The sequence below is a fragment of the Acomys minous genome, assembly GCF_964271855.1.
Source record: "Acomys minous genome assembly, chromosome: 3".
Classification (NCBI taxonomy): Eukaryota; Metazoa; Chordata; class Mammalia; order Rodentia; family Muridae; genus Acomys; species Acomys minous.
This window is the reverse complement of record NC_140485.1, coordinates 74,872,797-74,896,715: the sequence shown is the minus strand read 5'-3', so window position 1 is coordinate 74,896,715 and position 23,919 is coordinate 74,872,797. Positions and strand designations below refer to the sequence as shown.

Here is a 23,919-nt window from a genome sequence, read left to right as displayed (position 1 = left end):
AGAATGTCCTCACATTAGATCCATTTCCATTTATTGAACCCGCAGTCCCCCCTCAGATTATTTGATGAGATAAAAGGAGACATTTTTACAGCTGGAAGTCAGGGGCATCATTATCTGTAAAGGCAGGCCTTCACAGAAAGGGTGTGTCTAGCATTAGAAGTGAAGGCAGAAGTATCCACAGAAGATACATAAAATACATAAAAACAAGAATCATAAAGTAATTTCCATGCTTACAAATCGGCACAGGCGGTGTGCCGTTGACAGTTCCTCATTTACCCTCATGGCAACTGAATGGAACCAGCCATCATTCATCACCTGCGTGTACCAGAGGACTCCACAAGAAGATAGTCCAGGTACCTCTCAACAACCCTTTCTACCTCTCTGGAAGCCGGTAGAAAAGAAAACTGGTTGTAAGGACGTAGACCATACTGTGGGACTTCAAGATGGAAGATGGTGGGTTTAGAAAAGTTGCTGAAGATGACAAGGAACCTAAAGATATTCTAAAGGAAACGTCTAAGTCGCGGGCCCCATACTGCAACTGGAAAGGAGCTGAGTGGGTGGCAGCAGCGGAGGACAATATTCAAATGTGGGGCTCGAGGCAACCAGAAAACCGGAAGCAGTGAAGTGGGAATGGGTTGAAAGGCGTGGCTTGCCTGGTAGGGCGTGGCTTACCTGGTACTGAGGCTGGCTGACCAGCAGCAGGCTTCTCTTCTGTTGGCTTCGCTCAAAAACCACACCAGGCCTTCAGGAAGAGACAAATGAGAGCAGTGCAGAACTCTTACACTCAAGAAGTTTTGAAAGGGAAAATTTGAAGCGCAAAAATGATCTGAGTAGGCAAAATGTAAGTGATCAGTGAGCGGAGAAAAGAGAAGGTCCTCAGAATCAAAGCCGTTGGGGAACACAAACCGGAACCACTGTGGAAAAGGAACAGCTTTGGGCAGGTGAACCACAGGGGCAAGTGGAGCCTGCAGGTGATGGGCAGCCCATCTTAATGTCAGAGTTCCAGATACTGTGTCTGATCAGTCTTCCTCAGGATCCTGGGACAGTAGGACAAGTCACCAAGATGGAAAAGATCCAGAGAGAGTGAGGGAAGGGCCGTTGAAAGTCGAATATGAGCACTGGGAGAAACAGCATGAAAACGGAGGTGTCAGGCATGGCAGAAATTAGACAGCAGTGACGTGAGTAGAGGTGGCCAACTACTACCAAAGCTGAGAGAGAGCCGGGTGTAAGATATGGTCACATGTGATGTGAGAGGCAAGAAACCTGTAGAACGGCACTTGGGATTCTCACTGAGAGCAGATCTTTCCAGTCCCTAAATACAGAATGGGTAGACAGGATGAGCAAGCGAGGGCATGCGTGACTCCACAAACAGGGAGAAACACATCCCAGAGTGGTGCTGACAGCATTCAGAAACCACGCTTGCCCCGTGGAAGGTTTCTGAAAGCCTCATTATGAAAGATCAAGAGCCAGTATTAAACAGCAAAGACAAGAGCAATTTTGAAGGCATTTGACAGGACACAGAAGCACCAACCAGGACAGTCACCGAGCAGCTTAGGGAGCTCTTGAACGGTGTCACAGAATGGAGGAAGGCTGAGCATAGTGGTCGCGATCAGGATGGATGGTTAAAATCAAAACAAAGCTAGGATGCTGTGATCTCCGTCTGCAGAAACACTGTGGGTACAGTAAAGAAGGCGATGGGTCAAAGATGAAATACAAATGACCAATAAACATGAAAGGAAAAATTTCAACCTCTCTAGTCTAGAGAAGTCTGAATTAATGGCTGTGATGGAAGAAAACAATAGATGCTGATGAGGATGTGAACAAACGGGAATCATTAAGCTCTTCTGCTAGGGATGCAAACTAACAGCATCTATGGAAATCAGTATGCGATTTCTCACACACACACACAAAATTGAAAATAGATCTAGCATGTGACAAAGCTCTAGCATTCCTAGACATTTACCCCCAAAGACTTCTAGTCAGCATCTCCCGGAGATAGCTGCACATCATCCCTCATTGCAGTACTGTTCACAACAGCTGAGTCACGGCCTCAGCCTCAATTGTCCATCCAGGGAGCAACCGAGAAGGAAAAGGCGGCACATATACACAGTGGCGTTTCTTTCCAACATAATGAAGAATGAAGTGACGTCATTGTCATTTGTAGGAAAATGGATGCAAGTAGAAACCATCATGTTAAATAAATTACGGCAGTCCCAGAGAGAGAAATGGTGGGTTTTCGAGCTTGTTCCCATTTCTTTTTTTTTTTTAATCGCTTCTGATTCTCATTCTTAAGTTTTATATAGCTACATAAAGTCATATACTTATAACTGACATGAAAGTAAAAGTGAAGTCATCTAAAGGCAACTAGCAGGCAGGAGGAGAATGGGAAGAGTAGGGGACACGTTAGGGGAAAGTATGTATAACATGCAATACGTACTTGTATGAAAATGTTCTTGCGCAACATGCTACGATGTCAAATGAATGTGCACAATAAAAAATAGAAATAAGACAAACAGATGAATTTAGTGAGGTAGCACAAGTGAGGAGCTTTAGGAAATGCCTAGCTCCAGAGGATTCCTCTCTGTGCTCCTCCCCCACCTGGTCAGCACCACCACTTACTGCTGGCCGGAAATGCTGGAGTTCTTCTCTTAGACAAGAGGAGGCCCCACTGCCATGAGGCCATTCCTCTCTAGAAACTTCCAATTCTGATCACATCCCAACTGATTTTTACTCATTTTCATTTCTCAAAGTTAATTACCTTCTAAAGGTGGCTTTATGGCTGTGTGTGTGTGTGTGTGTGTGTGTGTGTGTGTGTGTGTGTGTACCTGTAGTGTTCATGTGTTTGTGTGTACGTGTGTGTGTTTGTGTGTGTGTGTACATTGTGTTTGGTTTTTTTTTTTCTTGGTCAAAAGTAACATCACTGCAGTCTTGATCCTACATACATATACAGCTAAAATCAGGTTAGTATAGAAAAATATAACATATCTGAGAAATGTCTTCCTGTTCGTGTAAGGTAGAACCTCCCACACTTCCTCAGTTTATTATGGTCTCACTAATAATTCCAAGTGATGCTAGGGCAAAAAGAGATGTCTGTCACCTTTGTTCAGTAGCTAGTATATAAGCAAGTTAGTATTTAGGTCTTGAAAACTTAACATCCATTTGGAAAAACCTACAACACACAAACCCAAAATAATCCCCCAATCCCCTACACCACCTGCCTTCCTGCTTAGCAGCACCGTTCTTCTCCTACATGTCCCTAGGTGAAGCGCACTCCCAGGTGTCTCCTGTGCACAGCTCTGTCTCCTGCACGCATGGCACCTCTCACTCTCCAGGCCTGTCATGCCCTCCCTCCTCTCTCCCCAGGAAGACACTCATGTCTTCCGCCACACTCCCTGAGGACTCTGCTTGTGTCCTTAACACATAACATCACAGTTATTCTCAGGTGATAGACTGTGTACCTTAAAGTGAAGGAGCATGTTTAATTCATAGCCCTTTCCTCGGCTCCTAATGGGGTCTGCCACCTCCTGGGTGCTTACTACATGTTTATGCATTGGATGAACGAGCCATGCCACCAGACTCAACCAACAACTTTGAAGTGACAGCGCAGGAAACCTGTAGGTGCCAGGCTACAAATAGATGCAAAGCCACATGGGCCTATGCAAGTCCACACACACAAGAGCATTTATATGCATGCTAACACAAGCATCTGCCTGCACCCTAGCTGCCTGGAAAGAGATTCTTGGGTCTCTCCTTGGGAAAAACACAGAACTTAAGTCCCTACCTCAGGCCACACAGTTGTATGCAGCAGAAGTGTATTTCAAAGCATAGCAAATTAACTTAAATCCATTTTTTTTTTGTCCAATCCATCTCTAACACTCTGCCTGGCCAAATGTGTTGGGCATGTATACAATTTGAAATCTCTTTCTAAAGAAGTAGGCGCCTCACCCCTCATGCTCAGTGCTGCTCAGACAACCGTGATTATAAAAATCCACGAATTCAACAAATCCGACAAATCGATGTGGAGCTTCCTAACTTGCGCAGGCTCTGGAGTGCTGATCTGAAAAGAGCATAGCCACTCCCATGGTGGGCGAGGAAAAGCAGAGGCTTCCAAGGCTGTAAGGTCATATAGTATTCTAAATACCAACAAGTAAGGGAAAGGACAGAGAACGCATGCTGTGAAAATCACGCAGATTTCCATGAAGCAAAACCCTGGGACCTTAGAAAACTGGCTTCCACTCCAATCAGACAGATGAAACTTATCCCCCAAAGGAAGCCACACCCTTGTTGTTGTCCATGCACTCAAAGACATCCCTGCCTGCCTTGAGAGCCAGTAGTCATCCGAGCTTTGCCACAGGCTAGGGCACGCCCATCTCTGCTCAGCCTGTGCCTCAGTCTCCTCCGCACATGCTTTGTGGAGCATGCCAGACTGGATTATCTTTAGCTCCAAAACCACAGCTCATCTTATGTAGATTCCAAGTCTATCATAAAATATTTATAATAGTTCTCCTAAAATAAGGAGACAAGAGACCTTAAGGTAAAAGTGGTTATTTCAACTTTTAGCAAAAGAACTCAGAAACCCAAGAAAGAGGCCAGTGGTCACGGCACCCATAAATAGAGTCCTTTGGACCAGAGTCATCAGTATCCCCTGGAATAGCAGGGCAGGAGCACTCTGAGTGCTCGCAGCTTCTCTAGGTGCTGCCTACAGCACCTTGCGTCAAAATCACCACCTCCTGAGCAGGCAATGACAAATGCCACTGACACCTCTTCTGTGCCTGCCTTTGTGCTAGACCATCACACCTGAGTCATCTTACTTCATCCCCGTAGCAACACTGTCAAAATAGGGTTAATCGGAGCTGAGGAGATGGTTCACGGGGTAGAGCGGTTGCTATGTAAGCATGGGAACCTAAGTTCAGATCCCCAGGCTCCGTGTAAAAGCTGCACTTAACAGCATGGGTGCTTGTAACCTCAGTGTCGTGGAGATGGAAGCAGAGACAGGCAGGTCCCTGGAGACTTGCTGGCCAGGCAGTCTAGGTGAATCCGTGAACTCCAGGTTAACAGAAGATCCAGGTTAAATGGAAGAGCTTGTCTCTTTAAAAAAATGTGCAAGGCAACTAAAGGAGGTGCCTGAGGTATGCTCTGACCTCTATGCATGAACACACATGCACACCCATACACACACACACACATACACACATGCATGCACACTCACACACACACAGTTATCTGCCTCTTTCCAAGATAAGAACAGACTGTGAGCAATGAAGTCATTTGCTTAAGGCCACACAACAAAACCCAGTTGAAAATCCAGACTGACGGGATGGGATAACCATTGAGATGTAATATAAATAAATTAATAAAATAAAAAAATTTTTAAAAAGAAAATCCAGACTGATATTATTTATATATAGTCTTCCTTCCACTGTGCCATGAATCTGTGGCCTGAAGTGATAGCAGAGTGTGGGAGGCAGAACGACATACGAGACGGTAATAAAGATGTACCCTGAGACAAAGCCCAGAGGACCTGAAGATTTAATCAGCTCAATGAGTCTATAGCCTTCCGTTCCCTGCTGTAAAGCACAGCTTAAAGTCCCTGAATGCTTAACTTACTCAAGAAGAAGGAAGCCTGTGCTGCTGTCCTTTCCCCATGTGCTCTGTCACCCTACCTTCCACACTTTTTGCTATCTGCTTGCTCTTTCAAGTTTGCTCGAGAAAATGCTGTCACCTGATATAGACTTTGAGAGAGACACCCGTTAGTTTCTTTAAGTCTGGAAGAAAGGATACAAACCATTGTCCTTTCATCCCACAGTTTGCTACACTAGCGGTTCAGGAGTCCATGTGCTGTCCTCCGAAGAAAGGAAAAGCGAATGCCTAATTTAGAAGCATGGGGCATCCGTTGCATGAACATTATACCCAAAATGGAAGGAAGAGACAGCTTAAGACTTGAAGAGAATCTTCATACCGTGAGGCAGATATGACTCCTAAGAAGTGAGAGGAAGAAGGAAGGAGTGGGTTTCTGGTTTGCAGAGTCTGGGATCTGTCAGCCACCCACACTTTTCACAGACTTTCTTGGGAGGAAATATAAGATGCACACGCTCCCCCAGTTACCACGCATTGTGGCCATCTCAAAGCTTTTGCAGTCCTAGCCAGCCCTAAGTTTGAGGTAGAGGTGTCGCTATGTGGAAGAAAAGGTTACTTTCCGCAATGCCTGTCCCATGAGACACTGAATACTACTCTGACACCAACTCCATTAAAAATGGCAACCTTTCTGACATGGCATGTCTCTCATTTTAGTAAGAAATAGTATCTAGAGACTATTAAGGAGGAGGTTATATTATCTTTTGTAATGGTGAATTTCCATAAAATAAAATAAAACCAAAACAAGACTGGGAGAATCAGACCTGCAAGAGATAATGGCTAAATTTTTTCACCCAAAAATTGTTCAGTACAGGTTGAAAGAGTGAACCTTCACTACATCCTACCTATTAATGTCTGTTGTAACATCCCAGTGAACGTTATTACCCATTTCTCAGTGACACTTGTATACCTACTATGTGCCAGATATTATTTTGGCTGACAGGAAGGCCCCAATATTCATACCTCCTGGCTTCAAAGAATGAATTCTTTAGTGGAAAAGCAATCTCATAAGCTGAAACATTTACTAAGCACTCAGACAAGAAACACATAGGCACATCCCTTGATGCCTGACATGGTCAGCATATGATCTGTTACATAAAACTCAACTCAATGTGGTTTAAACAAGATGCCCTATACAAGACATCTTGAAGCAAAGCTGCATTTTTTTCCTCCTTTTGTTTTCAAGGACATCATCTAAGTTTCAAATTCTTTTTGTTTGCAGGATCTTCGTGTCCATTCAACACTTTTCTCCACCACGTATGATGCTGCCATTGTGATGGCCTCCTTCTCACAGGATTTGCACAGCAGATGAGCCAACTAAAGTCCACCACAGAAGCTTTCATGTCAGCTCAATCAACTTCTAACTTCAAGGTTCGTGACTAACAGTGTCCCACTCTCTGGTATCAAGGCCTCCGTCATTTGAAATGACTTTGGGATATTCAAGATAATATATGGGTAAATAATGATGTGGAGAAGTTTGGGGTTGAACCAACTGGTCAACAATGTGTCCTTCCCATACTTCTGTTCTGCTGATGTTGGTTTACCCCAAGGCAGGGCTTACCTGCAGCTGTGTGATGCTTGTCATCATCTACCAAAGGCTCCTTTGGTCTCCGCCAAGAGACAGGGTAAAAGAGTCACAGTGAAAAGCTTTCTGAGAGAAACAAAAAAGTATAAGGCCAGAAACCCTAAGAAAAAATATCTCTTCCTCTTTCATTGGTCCAAGTGTTATCAAGTGTCAGTTTTTAATAGTTAAAATAGTTCTGGGAGGTGTATAAAGTATAGTGGTTAATATCAGTGGTCAGGGTGACAGGATCTAGAAGCCCCTATGAGGCAGAGCTATGGGCAGGTTTGTAAGGAAATTTCTGCATGGAGTTCATTGAAGTGAGACTAGCTCACCCAAAGTATGAGCAGCGCTATGCCATAGGCTGGGGTGTATCCAGAGTTTTGCCTACTTTATTGGGCTATTTTATCTACCTCCCTACACCATCCTTATCCCTTCCAACCCCCTAACACTAGGTAGGAGAAAAGGAAGGCTAGAGGGGAAAAGAAGTGTCAATATTTTAGTCTACTTCTTGCTGAATAGGGGCATTCAGCTCCTTGGGGCAAATTTGATGCTTGTTTTCAGGATATCGCCAACCAGCAACCAGCAATCCAGCAAACAACAAACAGCAACAGCAGTAGGAACAAGATCAAACAGGGGCGGCAGCAGCACCAGGGGAAGCAGCCTCTGCCACAGGCTCTCTTGGGGCTCCTGTCTTTATACCCTCTCAAGAGTGCCCAGGATTCCCAGCATAAGCTATCTTCACCTGGGCCACATCATGCCTGAGGCAAATCACAGCTGCTGAGGACAATCTGAAGCAGCCCCATCCGTATCCCACACCTTGAATTAAAACAAAAAATATATAATATTTCTATGTTTATAAAGAAACCAAAATTCTCACTACACTGGGGTCCTAATGAAATAAGGAAAACGTAAGTTAAGCACTACCATCCATCTAGTTTTCTCCTTCTTTGATGATGGATACAATGTGACCAGCCACCTCCTAATTCTGCTGCCACAAAATCCCCACCAGGAGTTGCACCCTCAAACTGTGACCCCCAAATAAACCTTAAATAGCTTTAGTATGTTATTTCATTACAAGAAAACAACTTAATACAAAAGTCCTCGGTCTTCTTGTTACATGCATCTGAGTAGGAGAGGTGTCTAAGCCTAATAAAAAGTAGAATTTTTGTGAAAGCTGGTGCTTGAGAGCGAACTCCAACTGCTACTATTGATGATCACAATGATGACGATGATGAGACCAAACGCTTACTGAACCCGTCTATGGAGAAGACCTGACAGGAGCTTTGGTATCAAATGAAGGATGCATCTCTGTGCATAACCTGTTCCCAAGAAACACAGCCAGAGCAACAAGAGCCTAGCTCTCATGCAAGACTCCATCTAAAACAGAAACCTAGCCAGTCAGTTGAATATGCTTGCATCCCTCCCTCCAACTCTGGGCCTCCTCTTTTCATTGCTTTGTAGGCTTAAAGCATGGGGCAGATATAATTGCTGAATTTAGGCAAGCTCTTGAAAGGACCCCAAAGGTCTTTTTTACTCAAATAGGAAGGCATTTGTTCTAATGATTTCCACTCATCACCTCCTGACCTTGGAGCTCAATTAATTTTACACAAGAAAAGAGCTGGGTGTCTTTGACCCTGCCCTTGGAGATGGTTGCATTTAAAAGGTTATTGCTGCTCTCAGCAGGGACCTAACTAGCAATGGGCTACAAGGGACTCTGCACGCCTGGGACCTAAGGCAGAAAAACTGAGGTTTCTGTAGCAACTGGAGAAGCAATGAGGAACTGATTCCACCTGAGCCAGAGTGGCATTCTCGGATCCAGACTGTCAATTGTGTCACTGAAGTTTTCCAGGAAATCACAAGTAAAAAGCCCTGCCCTGAATGCTGGCCTATCATCTCTGCCTCTTGCACTTCGCTGAACTCTTATCTCTTCATCCTCTAGTACTGAGCTTTCTTCCTTTGGGAAACTTTTTGGGAATCTTCTGACCCTTAGAGATTATGTGGCTTCTCCTCTTGGCTTTTGCCACATTTAGCCCTTTTTCTTTCTAGGATGCAGTTAATTTGTGCTTAAAAGTAGCTTCGTAACTGTATCTGTGTCTGCAGAAGTTCACAGACCAGTAAGAGTGGAACTTGGCTCTGTTTTAATTTCAGCTCCACCCTTAAACTCCTAGAGGTGCAATAATAATCCTAGAATGACAAGAAAATGGATAGTTAGACACCCAAGAAAAAGCAGCATAGGCCTCCCTCTCTTCTCACAGCTCCACCAGCCTCGTTCTAAAATCTTAGCCTGAATCTGAACTGTCTGCTTTCTGATTCTGAAAACCTTGATGGTGATGAGGCATTGTTTCCACCGCTTTCCATTAGTCCTGGAAGCTGTGGGCTCAAAGGAGTGGCTGACAGAAGGAGCCTGAAGCGGGTGGTGTAATTTCACAACCCTACCAGGTAAACCAGATGGTCTACTCTTGGGGTGTGGCATGCAGACTGCAAACACACACTGCCTGCTGCTCCATTCTTAGTGAGCTCTTCCTCTCCACCTCTCACGCTACTTTTTAGGGAGAAAAGATTCATGTCAGACTCAATGAGAGAGACAGTGCTTAAGCAAAAGTAAAGGCCTACTGTCTTTTTTATGTGGGTTGTTTTGGGTTTTTTGTTTGTTTGTTTTTTGAAATTTCATGCAATATATTTTGATCATATTCTTTCCCCTTGACAGCTCCTCCCAGATTCTCATCCCCAAAGTTCATATTCTTTCTCTCTTTTAAAGGAAGCCAAAATCAAACCAAAGAAACAAAACACGGACTCTGTTTTGTGTTGGCCAAGTACTCTTGCCTGGGACTGTGTTAATACACCCAGAGTCACAACGTTGACTAGAATTCATTTCCCATTCCCAGCAGCTGTCAACAGAAAGCAGCTTCTTTCTTAACTTCCTCATCTGTGTGCTGGGATTTTGGTCAGGCTTACGCTTGTGCAGTTCCTGTGCATGCTGGCGCAGTCTCCACGAGTCACATGTGCATCAACCCTGCCTTGTCTTGTCCACCACCTCTGGGTCCTACAGTCTTCCTCCTTTTCTTCCATAAAGATCTCAGAACCATGAAGGGAGGAGAATGATAAATAAATAAATAAATAAATAAATGGGTTAGTTTCATGAGATTATTTTAGAATTCTAGTGTTCTAGGTAATATGAATCTGTAAGATACAAATAGGGTTCAAGAATTCAAATTTTCCTCAAAGAAATAACCAATTGGGTTATTTTTTTATTTCAGATTTTTGAGGGATGGGGAGAGGCTTATATTGAATCACTGCTCTATAGAACAAAGAGTGTTTTGCAAATTTATTTGTAGTAGAACAAGTTTGTTTCTTTGTGGTGTAATTTGTTAATTAACACAGGCCAATGCACAGCTTCGCTCTGCAGAACTGGTCCGCAGCTTGGTCTGCACTCCTAATAATAACACCTCAGCATCCTCAGACAAGGGGGGAGGGTAGCAGGAGTGCAGGCACTCAGCCTACAGAGTGAGCTGCCTGAATGTCACCACCTTCTGTGTAGTGCTCACACTGGGAGCTGTCTCTTTGTCATGCAGCCCAAAGGGTGAGCCCCAGCACAAATGGCGTTGGTAGCCTGGTTGATACAAACTGAGAGCATCTTTTACAGAATCTGTCTGGGAAACTTGCTTCAGACAAAAGAGGTTTGCAGGTGGCACCAGTCTTTGGAAGCAAGATCCCTTGATGCCACCTTCAGCCACACAGTGTACCTTAACCCAACTTAGCGAATACCCCCACCTCTTAACATGTTGGCTTCAGGACCAACTGAGAACCCTTTATGTCTTCCCTTCCTAGTAACTGGAAGAAGGAAACAAGGCAACAGAAGAAAAATATGTCAAACAGGAATAGATCCAGCTCTGCCTTGGGTAGCCTACATGCCTGTCTGAGCAAGGATTTGCTCTTAGTGAGCTGAGACCCCACCTTCATCTGAAGGCTCCAGCTTTATGAGAAACCTCCGCAGACAATCACCCCCTTGCTCCCAAGAAAAGAATTGTTCAGTATCCAGCCCATGCCACGGCCAGATGTAGGACTCATTCAGGAAGATCAAGCTTCAGTTTCAGCCCTAAACCAGAAACTCAGGAAGCAGGTTTCTTTCCAGGCATCTTGTATCAAGTCTTTTGTCTTCTTATATATGATGTAAGGCTTATATTCACCTTGGCACCAAGTAGACAATGGAAATCTGAGCAATAATAATGACAACAAATATTATAATTATAATAGTAATTAATGACATGCATACTTCATCAGCACGCTTACATATATAATTTTTATATAGTCCCATGACAACCACAGAAGGAGAAAATGTTTATCCTTATCTTAAAGATGAGAAACTTGAGTCCTAAAGATGCATTAGTAATGATCCAAAGCCACTGGAACAAAAGGATAAGTGATACTTGAACTAAAGACTTTTTGGCCCCAAATTCAACACGTTTTATCACTGTGTTCTATTTTCTCTGACTCCAGCCATGAATGTAAAGAGGTCCAGGGATGGAAGACCCAGATGAAATAGTAGAAGTAACACTCTGTCCTTCACTTCCTGCCCACACTTACTTCTCAGATGAGTGTCAAGGCCAATGTCAGTTCCAAAGGGAAAGAGAATGCTAGAGGACAGCCAGTCTGAAAAGGGGTGGATGAGACACAGGGAACAAGCTGTGCTGTGACCTTCACTGATGAACAGTGATCTCATTTCTGAGCACCACGCAGGCTTACACTAGCATCCCAGGAGCTGGCTGGAAGGAACGAATTCAGTCATCCACCAAGGGCTCCTCTTCCTTATGGACCAAGGGAGGGGAGGCTCATGGGAAGGAATTCCTCCATGCTCTAGGCTCCTCTCTGTTGCTGTGACAAATATTCTGGCCACAAGCAACTTTGGGGAAGAAAGGATAAATTTGACTTGCAATTCCATATCACAGTCTGATGGCAGTCAAGGCAGGGACTGGAGGGAGAAAGTTGAAGGAATGCCTGTTGCTGTTCCACGCAGAAGGACCTCCAACTGAGGAACTCACTACACAGCCAATGGAGCACAACAGGAACCATGGAGAAGAGGTGGGTGCTTCCTGCTTGCTGGCTCCCTCAGCTAGTTTTCTTAAGACTACTGGCTTATCGATGGGACCACCCACAGTGGGCTAGCCCACACACAGGCCAGTTAACAATCAAAACAATATTCCATAACATGCACACAGGACGATATGATTTAGGCAATTACTCAACTGAGGCTCTCCCATCAGATGATGCTAGCTAGGCTGTATCAAGTTGGCAACTAAACCTAACCGGGGATCCCAGCAAAAGACACCCTTTCTCAGACTCCTTTCTGCTTAGGAACGTCACCACGTTCTAGTGATGAGAATGATGAAATTGGCTTCCCATCCCCCCCAGGAACCTCAATCTACGATCCCAAGCATTCTGAGTTCGTCTTCTCCGGAATGGTAGCTAGTGATGATAACTTATTGCCAAGTGATGTAGTTAGCCATGGACCCATGGAATTCAACCTCTGAGCCCACCTCTTCCACCTGAGGTACTATGTGGCTTTATCTGTATATGCGTTTGTATTTAGAAAGACATTGCGAGGGCCACAGCACCAGGCCTTTGTGCTGCTTCTTCTTCTGCAGCAGCTATCAGTACCTTAGCCTGCGCAGCTGGTGGCCTTAGGTTCTACTTTATTGCAATCAACAGTTTTCTCTCAAGGTAAAAGAGGCTTTGGGATCTCAGCCTACCCTCCTAGGAAAGTCCCTACCCCTGTCGCCCTATGTAATTATTAAGCCCAAACTTTCCCCTCAGCATATGCCTTCCCAGTGCAGACAGCCCCAGGAACCCTGAACCCAGAGCCTGGGGGTCTCCTTGAAATAGCATGAATGGAACTCATTCTGTACCCAGTACCTCACCCTGCACCTAATCCCAGTATCTCAGGCACCCTTACTCTTTCCTCCAGTAGTCTGTCTCTACTTGCACATTGTCTCAAGTCAGTGCACACACACTCTCTCTCTCTCTCCTGGCCTCTCCCCTCCCTTAGAGAGCTTGACCATATCCTAGCTCCTCGTCTCCTGATATCTGACTTCGCTCCTGTCTTCCTACTAATTTTATCTCATCTTTTGAAAAGGTGTTCTTTTTCAATTTCTTATACAGGTGTGTTTCTGTATGTGGAAATGGGTACGGGAGTGCAGGTGACTAGGGAAGCCAGAAGGACGCATTAAATGTCTTGGAGCTGGAGTTACACAGACAGTTCTGAGAGGCTCACTATGGGGGCTGGGAATTCAACTCCGGTAACAAGCTCTCTTAACTACCGAGTCTTCTCTCCAGCCCCTTATCTTACTTAAAAAAAAATGAATCATACAGTGTTAACTCTATGACAAGCACTGCCATAAGCACATGTAAACATTTAATCTTTATAACATGAGTAGATACTACTATCTCCATTATACAGATCAGGAATCTAAAAGCCAACTTAGTATCTGGTACGTGTGTGTATATATCTGATACTTAGTAAGCATCAGAGCTGAGCGTTGGTCCCCAGTAAGGCTGGCTCCACATCCTGTGCTAACATCACTATTCTCATGAATACATAACTACATTACTCCTACTGCTCTACTTCATGAAAACACAATAGGGCTTTTTTTTCCTATTTATACACATTGGTGCCTAAGATAGGTACCATCTTCCAGCCCTAGAGGTATGTGTCTGACTTAGGGCCATTGAAATACAAACACAAAAGTTATGCATATCAGGCTGTGTGCATGTAAATAAGGCCCCACTAGCCTCCTCCTTTTTCTGCTGAGTAGGACGTAGGTGTACAGGTAAAGCTTCCTAGGAGAACTTTGGGTAACTGTTGACTTAGACTTTTCTGTCGCTACAACTGAATAGCACGGGCTGTGGAGTTTATAAAGAAAAGAGGTTTGTTTAGTTCACTGTCCTGGAAGTCCAAGAACATGGCGTCACGATCGGGTAAGGGCCGTTCCGCTGAGTGATGGCATGGTAGAAGGCATCACGTGTCAAAACCGAGCAAGCCTGACTCTATCACAGCCTCTCCTGTGATAACCCATTGATTGGCCTGTTGAATGATGACTCCACTTGTCACAACCCAATTACCTCTTGGAAGTCCCACCTGGACCCACCTCTACATCCCTCACCACAGTAGTTACATTTTAATGCCAAACTGGGTGATGTTCGACTACCAAACCACAGCCAAAACAATCAGACAAGAAACCTCAGGGTCTCTTGGTATCTAGGCTACACACTGGATCTGAAGTGCCTACACTAGACCTGGGCTTAGATAGAACACTGGCGTCATCTTGTCTCAGTCACCAGTTTTGAAGAGTCTCTGCAACATGCAGCCACACTGGCGCCTTGCCTCAGTGTTTTACAAATTGTGAGAGGCTGTACGTTACTGTGATGCTGATCTGGATTGGTGAATTTTTTTTTCTTTTGATGAACTATAGAATTAAAATATCATAAGATGAACCAAGGTATTTGTATATCTCCTCTCTACCTATCTGCATTTCTATCATTTATCTATCTATCCATCCCCTACACAGATGTACATACACTATGCTGAGTCACAGTGGAAATGCATTTCTCAGCAACAGCTTCAGTCAACAAAATAATTTAGATGTTGACGTGTTATCAGTGCTCTTCATGTTGATGAGCCAAGTCGTTTTTATGGGGGATCTGCCTCCTTCCTCAAAGACTGAAGCTTCCCCCCAAGTCTTTGCCATGAATGATAACGACACTTTTCTCTATTAAATCAGCTCCAAACATTAGTACTTTGAATTCTCTTTTTTTCCCCTAATGACCTCAAAGCTTTTTAATAATTTTAAAGACTCTTTCTGTTTATAAATTCATAAAACTCAGTTTCTTTCTTTCTTTTTTTTTTCCTTTCTTTTCTGTGAAGTGGTTTAATTTTCATTGATCTAGGTAAAAAATGGTCCTGGTTATATTTCAGGACAGTGGCTTTAAGCCTGTAGTTTTTAATGTGTGTACATTGTACAGAGAACCAAGTTCATTAGTGCACACCCCAGGAAGGTCAAGGCAGAACTTGACTCCCATGTTATGTAAGACTATGTTGGCAAAGATAAATCACATATGAACTAGGGTTAGACACAGAAAAGTTAATTAACAATATGCCTGAGAATAAGACTATAGACCGAAGAGAAAAAGACTAAATAAAGAGACAGAACACAGACTGAGATGGGGGCGGGGAGAGTGGAAGGAAAGAGTTGTTTCAGAGTGGCAAAAGGGATGACTGATTTTTTAATTTTATCTTTTCTTATTAATTTTTAAGGTTCATTTAGTGCAACAAATATTTATTGAGCCACTACTGCACAGCAAGCTGAAAGTTGAATAGTGTATAAAGAGGCCCCTTTTTTCAAAGACCTTATGGTTTAATTACGAGAAAGTTGTTTATTGGCAATAAATGCAAGGAAGAATAAAATCTAAAATGATCCAAGTTTTTAATAGGGATTAACTCATCGACAAGCTTGGCCTTTAAATGAGGCTAAGCCTCTGCAAAGCAGTCCCTTCACGAGGTGGGAGTCCGGTTGCTGGGCATTGCGATTCTCCTGCTGTCCAGACAGAAGGAACCAAAACTGATGAAAGCTCCTTGGCTCCAGAAGCCAAGATAAGGAAGGCGATGAAATCATGGTGTGCTGAGACTGCTGCCACAGGGCGGTGGCCAGGCTCTGAGGGAGCCCCAGACTCATGCACGCTTCCGGCTCCCCTTGCCTCTTCCCAGCCAGCTAAAGGGTTGGCCTTGGAAGTAAAGATGTAAAGATGGCTGGCCTTCAATTAGCAACAGGCCAATAACATCTTGCTGCAAGTGCAAATTTGATGGCGCTCCCTTCCAGCCCGCTAGATCATGGCAGCGGCTTCGCGCTGCTCTTGGAAGAAGGCAGAACACCTCAAGAGTCCATGCAAAGCCTTACACTGATGCTGTCTGCTTGTCTCAGGGCTTTTCCCTGTCTTCTGGGAGATGGGAGACAATAGCATGCTCCATGAATCCTTTCCTCTTATGGCTTCCAACGAGCATTTTTTTTTTCTTTAACTAGAATAATCTTTCAAACCCACCTTCATTTCTTTATAAAAAGCATTCAAATTTCAGAACAAAACGCAAAGACCATTGCCTTGGACATGTGTTGCTTTATATCCTGGACCAGGATACATAACTATTTATTACTTCCTTTAAGTGTACCTGTGATTCACTCTTATCCATAATACTTTAACACAGCTGGAGTGCAATTCATTTGATTAACATCTGCCTCTCCCATGAGGGCATGGATGGTGTCTTTTCTATTCCCTTTCATCATTTCCCTCGCTTCACTGGCTCCTTTAGAGCCTAGCCTTGTGTGAGGCATCAAGTGGATCTTTAATATCTTTTGTTTTAGTAAATAAAATAGCATAGTCCAGCAGAACTGGTTTCCTAGTGCCCCACTTGGGGAGGAAAACTGAATAGGACTCCAAGGTGAGTAGAAAGACTTATGTGAGTAGATTTAAAAGAAAATTCCAGATCCTGTATACTAATCACAGTGACACCAAATATCACTTACTGGGCAAAGGTTACATACTTTTAAAACTTTTTTCAATCTCCCAAACTGCCCTGCAAGTTTAGTTTTCTTATCTCTGTCTTAGAAGCAAGAACACAGGAGCCCGGAGAGAGTGGGTGTCTTGCCCAGGTCTTCACAGTTGCTGCATGATAGAGCCAAGACTCACTGGCCTGTGGTCAGAGCCACGCTCCCTCTTGCTACAAAGAACTGCGTCTGGCATAAACGCAAGCAGACAGACACATTTTTCAATAGTGTTCTTAGGTAGGAAAAAAAACCTACATGGACTTTGCAAGCTGCTCCCCACCAGGTAGCAAAGGCCTGGGGTGCACTCCCTAGTGTGTTTCCTTCCTCTTCAATTCCCTTTGAAGTTACGGGAGACGGGCACCTAGAGGCTGCAGAGAATCACAAGTCTCTGTGAGTCCGTCTGCCTTCACGGCATCTACATTTTAAATGTGAGGATCCAGGCTCACCTTTATCTCTACTTTACTCCCCATTTAATAAGATAGCACGATACAATTTCCTAATTCAATGATGGAAATTAAGCGCTCCTTATGAAAAGTAGGTCAAAAGTAACTGTTTAATTATTTAGGTAATATTCGAAGAGGCAAACATCAAAAGAAACTCCAATTGCAACACAAAGAAAGAAGAAGGGGGGGAAAAACTTTAGAATCAGCAAGTTTTGTAAGGTACACACGGCGGCCCCAGATACATGCACAAGACACATCCTGGTCTTTATTAGAGACAAAAATTGCATTTTTATTGATGACAAAATCATTTGTAGCTCAGCACGTCAAAAGTATTCCCTTATCGAATCAGCATTCTCGCCCTACTTAAATACAAGCTAGCTACTACTGTGGGGTTTCAAGATAGAAAAAAAAATGAATTAATTAGAAGTCTGGAGATGGCAGGAAGGGCAGTGCCTGATGCCATTTCCTCTGCTCTAAACACGGTTGACTACAATGACAGTTAGTTGCTTGGACTTCTGGAACACAGCAATAGATTGCACGAACTTTCTCCCATGGAATGCTACCTCCTTATAGAGTGTATTGTTTGATCTGTGCAAAGCCCTCTGCTCTGCGGCTTCTCCGTTTTCACCTTTGAGCATTTCTCTAGCCCCTAGGAAACCTTCCTGGACTCTGAAACCTTCCAACCTAACAGCCGAGTCCCTTCCTTTCCACCTCAGTTGAGTCTCCACGAACCCCAACACCATGCTGGCAGTCATGGTTGGGACAGCATGCACCAGACCTGCACAAGCTCCAGAAGACAATAATCCCAGCGTGGAAGGGGGAGTGGCCATAGAGATGGAGGAGGAAAGGTAAATAAGACCAAAACACAGTCTATAAAGTTCTTCAAGTATTACTAAGCTTTTTTTTAAGAGCACAAACAGAACAGTTCTCGGGGGTCTGACCCACACAACTAAAGTATATCTAATAAAAGAAAAGCAGCACGCAGCGTTACAAGAACACAAGGAAACTAAGGACAGCTTCCCAGAGGACATTATGTCTAAGACTGGGTTACAAGGTTAGAATTTACAGTAGGAGAATAAGTATTTTTGATGATGTGGATAGCTGTGGAAGGCACTGAAACAGCGGTGATAGGCACAAGTGAGAAAACGAAGGTTATAATGGCTGTCAATAAACCAGGCAGCAGCACTCTGGGCCTTGGTGTTGTCTGGCAGGCCAGTGTTATAAAGAACTGTTTACTCATTGGTCTCCATCCCATGAAGTCCAGAAGCACTCACGAGTTCGTGGACAGGGGAACTGGTTGCGAGTGTCTGCAGTGGGCACCGCAGCAGAAGAATGAAGGTTCTTGTGGTTTGAATGACGACGGCCCCCATAGGCTCATGTGTGAGCGTTTGGTTTCCAGTGAGTAGAACTGTTTAGAAGGATTCGGGGGTGTGGCCTTGTTGATATCACTGAGGGTGGGCTTTGATGTTTTAAAAGCCCCCACTAGGCACAGAATCAGTTTTTCTCTCTTCTTCTTCTTCTTCTTCTCCTTCTTCTTCTTCTTCTTCTTCTTCTTCTTCTTCTTCTTCTTCTTCTTCCTCTTCTTCTTCCTTCTCTCATTCTCCCTGTAACTTTTGGATCACATATGAGCTCTTGGTTACTGCTCCAGCACCATGTCTGCCTCCTGCCGTGTTCCCTGCCATGATGGTCATGGACTAATCTCTGAAACAGAAAACAAGCTCCCAGTTTTCTCTTGTAAGTTGCCATGGTGTTCCATTAAAGCAATAGTAACCCTAATGAAGACAGCCCCTTTCTATGTTGTAGACTTTGCCTTTGGGGCCTATTAAACAAGTGGACACTTTGGATTGGTGAGGGTAAAGATCACATGGACACTTTGGGATGTAGTGGGACAGTAACCCTGACAGTAATGAGCCATGGTAAGCTGCCTTGACATCCACTCAGGCAGACAGGTATCTGTCATCTCTGTGTCATGAACTGTCTGTGCATTAGAGCCAGATGGAAGCTCTAACAATCTCATGATCTAAAGGGAAGAGCACGTACCTCCCACATCCCCCACATGTACACACACATACTCACACACATTCACACACTCACATACTCACATACACACACTCACATACACACACATACTACACACACACACACACACACACACACACACACACACACACATGCACACACACTATTGAATGAAAGAGTAGCAGACTGTTAATTCCCATGCTCAGAAGGGAGGAGAAACGCTATGTGTTCTTTCCACTCCTGGGAGCTGTCAGAACAAGCACAGACACCTGGCAATGGAGCTACTTAAAGCAAGAAGAGGCAACCCTCCCCAAGCGCATCACTGCAGAAGCAGCAGCAGCAGGAGGCCACTCCCACCAACATGCAGATGATCTCTAGTGATAGGCAGGCTTAACTGCATGGAAATTTTGGAGAAAAACTTGGTCCCCAAACATCACACAATTTTAGTTCCCTTTCTCTATCTTACTTTTGAAGCTGAATTCCTCCTGCTTCTCCTTCTCCCGGGCATCCTGATAAGCCTCACAGCATTTCCACAGGGTAGTCACAATTGTGATCACACTGTGTAGACATAGGAGTGAAATTCTAAAGATCACAGGCATGGGACTCTCTGGTCCCTAAGCTTCATCTCCCAGCCACCTTTCAGTAGCCTCTTTCGCTGATATTAGTAAGCAGAAAACTCTAAAGAAATGAGTCATCACAGGGATTGAAATGATAAACCAGAAACTTCGTTTTTAAAGTTTGATATTAATTCAAGTTGCCATCCAATTACATCAAGCAGTTTATACATAGGCGGGAAGTGGTGACATATTCCTGCAATCCTGGCACTTGGGAGCCCGGAGCAGGGAAATTGCTGCAAATTCATCAGGCTCAAGGCCAGCCTAGGCTACACAGTGATTCAAGACCAGAAAAAAGAAAAAAAAATTTAGAATTCCATGGCTAAAAATGTGTTGTTGAAGAGATACAAGTGGTGATAAAGATTAATATACATATGTATGTATACATACATACATACATATATACATATATAGGTATACTTTAAACAGAAATTCATATACAATTTATCTTAATAAAATTTAGCTTCTGTTTATTTGTTATAGCAACAGATGATACTGGCTAAATTTACCACCACCACCCTATCAAAAAAGGTGGTTAGAATGTCTGGGGTAGTTGGGTCAGGAGAAGAAGGCAGCGAGCACTGCAGTGAGACCCACGCCTCTGCTCTAAACCAGCTGAGGCTGAAGTTCAAAGGGAGGAGGGTCCCACCCAGGACTGTGCCATCTGGATTCTGCCCTGGATGCATCCTGAGTTGCTGTAAGATTGAGTGCCTCTCTTCTGCTCCTCCAGAACACCTGCTGTGAATCCTCAGCATCTTGCAGCCCCAAGTAGCTCCTGACTCCCAGACCCTGTGGTGGGTGGGCCAGACAGTTACTTTGGAAATACTAAGATCTGGGCCTTGGTTTCCCATGTAGGGAGGCCGCAAAAAGGGAGGAGGAGAGGGGGAGAGAGAGAAAGGAGAGAGAGAGGGATAGAGAGTGGGAGAGAAAGGGGAAGAGGGGAGGGGAGGAAGAGAGGGAGAGAGAGAAAGGAGAGGGAGAGAAAACGGGGGAGGAAGAGAAAAGGGGGAAAAGGAGAAGGAGAGGGAGGAAGAGAGGGTGGGAGAGAGGGAGGGAGGGAGGGACAGAGGGAGGGAGGGAGGGAGGGACAAAGGGAGGGAGGGAGGGAGGGAGGGACAGAGGGAGGGAGGGAGGGGTTATTTCAGCTCACAGTTCTGAGGGATACAGTCCGTGGTGTCTGGGAAGGTATGGTGGCAGGAGCAGGGGGAAGCTGGTAGCATCGTTTCCACAATCAGAAAGAGATTGATGGATACCAATCCATCAATGTGTTCAGCTTGCTTTTTTTTTTCTTTTTTTCAGTCCAGGGTCCTATGGGATAGTACCATCCATAGTCAAGGTGCTCCTTGCTGTTTCACTTAATCTAATCTTGGTAAGCCCTGACAGACATGCTCACAGATTTAACTCTTCAGTGTTCTAGATTCTGCCAGGTAGCCAATCAACATTAACCACCACAGACATTTTATCAGTGATGAGAAAGCAATCAGTATATAAGCTACACCTGTGAATGCCCCCTTCCTCCTGACTCCTGGGCATCACAACCTCTCCCTCACCACTAGCCAGTCTACGGAAGTGTTTTCTGCGGGGACAATGGTACCCCATCTGCTGGTTACTCACTCTCCATAGTTTCACGTGGCTCCTGTCTTTCTCTCTTCTCTCATTCTTCTGCTGCTGCTCTGCATCACCCAAGCCAGCATATCCAACTTCAGCAAACCCTTGGCCAAGAGTGTCCACAAAGCAGACAGCCCAAAAGCCTGCAGCAGAGGATGAGGTGGAGATAGGAACACTGGGGTCTTAGCAGGCCCCCGTTTCACATATGAGAAAACAAGAGCAGAAGGCTGAGCTCACTTGACTAATGATGGGCAACTAAAGAGAGAAGGTCCAAGATACAGATTCATTCTGATCCTGAGCCTGCGCTCTTCGCTCTTTATCCCTATCCTGTGCTCTACCTCTTAGACACTTGAGGAACTTACCTTTCTAAACTGATCATGGAAAGGGTCGCCACCCTAAATAACATACAGGAAAGGGCTGAGGACATATGCTCTCTGACAGATAGGCTACCCCGCATTTAGCATTCTCCCCCCCCCCCCCGCCTCCTTGGCTTTTCAAGACAGGGCTTTGTGTGTGTGTGTGTGTGTGTGTGTGTGTGTGTGTGTGTGTGTGTGTGTGTGTGTGTGTGTGTAGCTTTGGCTGTCCTAGAGCTAGCTCTGTAGACCAGGATGGCCTCGAACTCACAGAGATTCTCCTACCTCTGACTCTCAAGTGCTGGGATTAAAGGTGTGCACCATACTACCCAGTTAGCATTAGTCTCTTAATTTTTTATGCATTTTGGAAAAACCATTCCTTTTTAAAGATCTTGTGTGTGTGTGTGTGTGTGTGTGTGTGTGTGTGTGTGTGTGTGTGTGTGTGTAGGTACCTTTGAAGGTAAGAAGATGGTGTCAGATCCCCTGGTTGGAGTTGCAGGCAGTTATGAACAAGCAGACATGGGTGCTGAGAACCAAGCTCAGGTCCCCTGGAAGAGCAGGAAGTATTCTTAACCACTGAGCCATCTCTCTAGCTCCAGGTGAAACTTTCTTAATAATTAAGGGGGTAGAGGAAGCCTCAACTGGGTTGCAAAAATGTAGCTGTCGCAAACCCAAGTCCAACAGATCAGTTCACCCCTAGTAAGCTCTTTTTGTGCCCAATGTCATTTCTTACACAAGCATCTTCCGTGTATGGAAAGTCTTATTTTGTCCACAACATTTTTTTATGTTCAGGTTCAAGGGTCTCTTTAAAGGCTCCAAGGGCCCTAATAACTTCAACCATAATCTCTACCCACCCTCTGCCTCCCCCACCCTCCTAGGAATAAAGGGTTGAGAGCTTTGCCTTTTGGTTTCCAAAGACACGGAGCCTGGACTGCATCCTGCTGAAGCTGCGTCACCTCTGGGAACAGATGTTGGCATCACCCTCAGCAGTTAGTACAGGTTGAAGCCGTAACAAGAGCAGACAGCTTACCGCAAGGAAGGCTGCCAAGTCCAAAGGGTCAAAGACAGGCAGAACAGTCATGCTGTTCCCACAGGCCTCCCTACAGCTGCGTGCATTCCCAGCCTCCCCTATTCCTGCTGTGTCTGGTCTCAGGATCTTCACAAAGGTCCCCCAGATGCTATTTGTGCAAAATGGCTTTGAGCTACCATTCAGATTCTCAGTCATTTGACTGTAACACGATTTATTCTTCCTCACAAAGACGAGTCTCCCACACACATTTCCACACAAGCATGTGAATGATCTCATGGCAAAGGCTGAGCTCAAGTTTCCAAGTCTGGTGGTGTCCAAAGTAGGTGGTGTCCAAAAAAAAAAATCCAGTGCTGTGGCTTTCAAAGACCAGGGAGTTGCAGCCTGGCAGGCGTCATCCAAGGGCCCCATGGTCAGAGATCAGAATCCGCCTGGGTCAAGACAGGCATGTAGGTAGAAAAGACACTACACTACGCGGGGAAAGGAAGGGAGCTGGCAGGGAGGATGAGCAGTGTGGGAATGGACATCCTACGTGTACACAGGAAGGATCACAGGGAAATCCAATAGTCTGTACATGTTACTGAGAAAACAGCCAGCTGCATGTAATCTGTGTAGCTCTGGGGGTTCCAACACCTTAGCTTTAGGATCTGTGATGTGAGAGATAGTTGTTTAGTGGGGTCATCATCCACTCTCATGAAAAGTACACGTGCCCTGGACACGGCATAATGCTACAACTTTTTAGATCATGGGGCTCCATGAACCCTAGCTTTTGTCATTTACTAGTGAGCAACTTGCCTTTCTCCTAACCTCCTTCCCAATCTGAATAAAGGCGACTGTAACCTTCGTTTCAAAAAACACTGCGAGGCTGGCTTATAGCTCAGTGGCGGAGCGCTTGCCTAGAGCGTTTCCAGCACCACACACATATCAGCACTATTGGTGTTGGGAAGGTTCACACGCTGCACAGAGGAGCCCAAGGATGTTAATTCCTTCTTTTCCCCTCTGTCTTCTTCTCTGTCGTCTCAATTCCCTGCTGCCTGGTACCACAGAGCCAGGCTCCATGCCTTGGG

The 23,919-nt window shown here is 44.8% G+C and overlaps 1 long non-coding RNA gene across 1 annotated transcript; it reads left to right on the top strand.

Annotated features, from left to right (window-relative positions):
* The first annotated feature begins 6,924 nt into the window (after window positions 1-6,924).
* LOC311594632 lies at window positions 6,925-23,649 on the top strand. The gene is made up of 4 exons (XR_014778157.1): window positions 6,925-7,005; window positions 16,606-16,682; window positions 17,878-18,079; window positions 22,743-23,649. It is a non-coding gene; the product is annotated as an uncharacterized lncRNA (long non-coding RNA).
* The last annotated feature ends 270 nt before the right edge of the window (window positions 23,650-23,919 follow it).